This window comes from Seriola lalandi, unplaced genomic scaffold, assembly GCF_002814215.2.
Source record: "Seriola lalandi dorsalis isolate HSWRI2012SDOR001 ecotype SW California unplaced genomic scaffold, Sedor1 jcf7180002054256, whole genome shotgun sequence".
Lineage (NCBI taxonomy): Eukaryota > Metazoa > Chordata > Actinopteri > Carangiformes > Carangidae > Seriola > Seriola lalandi.
In genome coordinates this window covers 806820-810859 of record NW_019524809.1, presented here as the reverse complement: position 1 = coordinate 810859, position 4040 = coordinate 806820, and positions in this window count along the sequence as shown.

The following is a 4040-nucleotide window of genomic DNA, read 5'->3' as shown; positions in this document are numbered from 1 at the left end:
GTGTGTGGATGCTCCAACGAAGGAGAGCACAAAGGGGATTTCTATGGGCTTGGCTGTTTTTATGACATTAGGATTCAGTTCCAGCTGCCTCAGTTCATTAATGTGGAAAGGAGGAATGGAGAGAAGGGAGAGAAAAAGAAGACAGAAAATATAAGGAGAAACGGCTCATATAAGCCACTGAAGTAAAACAACAAAACTTCTCACTTCTGCAATATTTGAAGCTCTTCATCATCTCATCTACATTATTATTACCAACATTTTCCCAGCTGCCATGGTTTCACTCTCATATCCTTCCCTTCCATCCTTCATCCCCCCATCTGTTAGTGGTTAGAAGAAACATGTTCCCTTCAGGGGCAGGAACCTGGAGTATTTCCTGCTTTGTGTGCTAGTGTGTGTGCATGCGTGTGTGTGTGTGCATGCGTGTGTGTGTGTGTGTGTGTGTGTGTGTGTGTCGGGGTGGGGGGGAGACTGAGCCTGAGCAGGAAACCCACACTGAGAAAGAGAAACAGAGAGACGGTGAGAGATGGAGAGATGGAGGGGGAAAAAGAGGAGGAGGTTGAATGGAGGCCTCGTGAGCATACATCTGGCTTTGATTAGCCAGACAGAGAGTGTGATGGTGAGAGTGGAGACAGAGGGGCTTTTATCTTTGGCACTTTTGGCGATACAGTGTGATTGACCTATTTTTTTCTTCTCCATCCTTTTTAGATTTTTATTAGATCTCTGGAACCAACTTTTTGTAATCTGCTGTCTCTGTAGACAAAACAAATTAAAGTGCAGCTCATTTACTTCTCCATCATTTGTATTTTCTTTGTATCACTCCGCTTTACAGGTGTGCTATAACCGTTAATTAGTGTTACATTAATCGTCATTATCTATCTTAAATAGGACAAACTTTGCAAAGATGAATATATTTCCAGAAATAACATTTGACATTTCATTAAATGACGTATGGTCGTCAGAAGAGGATGAAGGGAAGTAAAGATACAGGATACTTATCTCATATGACATTGTCAGGTCAGGAAAATGTTTACGTTTTGCTTAACAACAGTCCAGTACCAGTTCACTTGAATCACAGCTGTGCTAATATTCAGTACAACATCACTCCCTCTTGTCTGATATGGCTTAAAATCATACTACATGCTGGCTACTTTTCTGTGCCTGTGCAGCTTGTTATGACCCATAATTATGTTTTATTGTTAGATAACCCCAACAGCCGCAGTAATTATTAGCAAAGGAGGAAGTCAGGTGATGTAGTATAAAGAGCAACAGAGTCCACATTGGGATGATGTCAGGGTGGATGGATGGGTCAGTAGAACACAGAGACCACTGTTTCCTTTCACCATGATGGTTGCACAACCTTAACCACCTCTTTATTATTGTAACCATGAGTATGAAGGGCCTCTAACCTTAAAGGTGTAATGTGTAAGATTGTGCTACTTGATCCACCTCCATAGGGGGCGGCATTTCACCTCTTCGCCCCTGTCCAGTTAATCATATTGTTGTTTTACCCATTTTCCTTATAATTTAACATTTATATGTGCATTTATTGTTGATAGTTAAAATTGTTGATAGCATTGAAACAAATTATAAGTACCTGTAATACAAACAGTATGTTTTTATTTACCTATAAAAATATGAAGGCTAATACTGCATGCCACATGTGATCACACATGGGTGTCAGGCAACAGCAGTATGAGGAAGGGATGATGACATCATCACAAAGGCAGAATCAGAAATTAAAGTTTATTGCCAGGTAGGTTTTTACTTACAAGATATTTGGCTTGGTGTTTGGTGCACTATACAATAAACATATTAACAGGAAATAACAATAAAAAAAGGTAAAATACTGCAACAGTCAAAAAGATAAATATACATAGATACACATATTAAAAAAATAAAACTATGAAAAAAACTATGTACAAAAGTGTTGACAAAACTCCTGCTGAGCAGGACGCGCAAAAGATCAGAGTATAGACCATATGTGTTCTGTGCAGGGGTAATATTCCAAGGTGTTATGGTAATGAGGTTGTTGATGATTGATCCATCACTGGGAATGAATGTACTGGAATTCTGGTCCTGATACAGACAAACATGTGACAATTAGTTTAGACCATACAAGTTCTTTATATTCAAACATATTAGGTCTGTTGTGTGTGTATAATAAATAATAAGGATAGATATGAATATGCTTAAATGAATACAGTGTTAGGCAGTGGATACTGAACCCGCTGGTTCTGAATCAGTCTTTTTGTGTTACTTATAAAAAAATGTTACTGACGCATCTATCTGGACAACAGCCGCAGGAACAGGATGATTTCTATTAAATCGCAAAAATGTCTGTCGACATCATCAATCATACATTTATGCCACTTGAAGTGTTTGTCAGTACAGTTTGTCATTTGCACTAATGATACTTTTCGCTACAGACCAACATTAGATGTTACTATAACTGATTTATTCAGAATTATGCATTCAAAAATAAAATAGCAACTTGAAGCGATGAGTGCATGTCTCAGTATGTCTGCTGAGGAGGATTTTAGGAGGAGGAGCCACAACTACTATACAAATTCTTTTTCGCCCTATGTAATTTTTATGCCGAATTTTAGCAGAAGAAATCAAGTCACAAATGTAAAGATGCTCTAGAAAATTTTGCATTGTGTCAGCCCAAAGTGTACAAAACACAGTACCTCACCATCACTGTGTTCTTCCTTTGAAAAAGACATGTAACTGAGTTTGTAGAGCATGGAGATGGCTCAGCTAGTGCTGGTTACTCCACCTTCTTCTGCAGCTCAGTTGCTGTTCCCTCTCATTTTGGGATTTTTTTTTTTTTTATTCCCGCTGACTGAGCACATATAAGAGTACTAGAGTTCGAAAAAAAGATCTAGTTGTCGATTTGTGTAACCCACAGCAGTTGAGTCTGATGTTTAGTCTAGGATTGATATATGAACAGCCTGAGGGGATGAAAGAACCATGAGAGTAGACAATGAGTGATAGTTAGTTAGATAGAAAAAAAAGACACACAAAGTGGGGCTCAGTGTTAGCATAGTTTGTCCAATCCCTGCGCAATATTAACCAACTCTGACAGTTTCTCGCCAGGGACCCCTCCCCCCCAAAACTTAAATCTCTGATGAGTGTGACACAGAGTGAGAGAAGTTAGTGTATATCACACATAACAGCTGCCCAGCGTTTATTAAATATGGGCACATTTCAGGCTGGAAGTCAGCCACGGTATCCACAGTATTATTACTTCATATTTCCAGATGTCAGACAGTGTTAGATGTCTGTGAGGAAAAATTCAAGTCTTTATCTCTGAAGATTTCACATTTCAGTAACACATAGCCTCTCTATCTTCCTGTGTGTAGGGAGTTTTTGTGATTTCTGCTGACTGTGAAGAGATTGTAAGTACTTCTGTTAGGAAAAGTAAAGAATAAAATGCCAAGCAATGTTTATGTAATGTATGTAATATAACCTTAAAGCTGCTATTGGATCACTCTCCTGCTCTGAAAGTGAATGTTGTGTCAGCTTATTGCAAAAGTCTCTCTTTTCCAGATGGATGCTTTGAACATGATGACAACTGCACTTGGTCGACATGTGACATGATGAGTTGATGAGACGTCTAGACTCTTTATCGGCACAGTCGACACAATCCACCAGTGGGTCAGGAGATTGGTTTTGTTTTGTTTTGTTTTGTTTTGTTTTGTTTTGTTTTGTTTTGTTTTGTTTTGTTTTGTTTTGTTTTTGTTTTTGTTTTTGTTTTGTCTGGTAGATAGCCCCCTGGGAGGAGGCTGACCACCAGGTGCAAAGAGCCTGTATTCCAACCTGAACTGCCCCCAGACTCTCAAAGATGGAGCTAAGTCTTTGCGTGGTCTTTTCTGGACCATTGTCCAGTCATTTCTTCCACCTCCCTCATAGTCCCACGCACCCTAACTTGTGATGCACACTGTCCAATCTGGCACTGCAAACATATAGTTATGAAAAGTTATGAACAGTTATGAAAACTTAAAGAGGAAATAAATAAATAAGAACAGTTCTTTAATTCT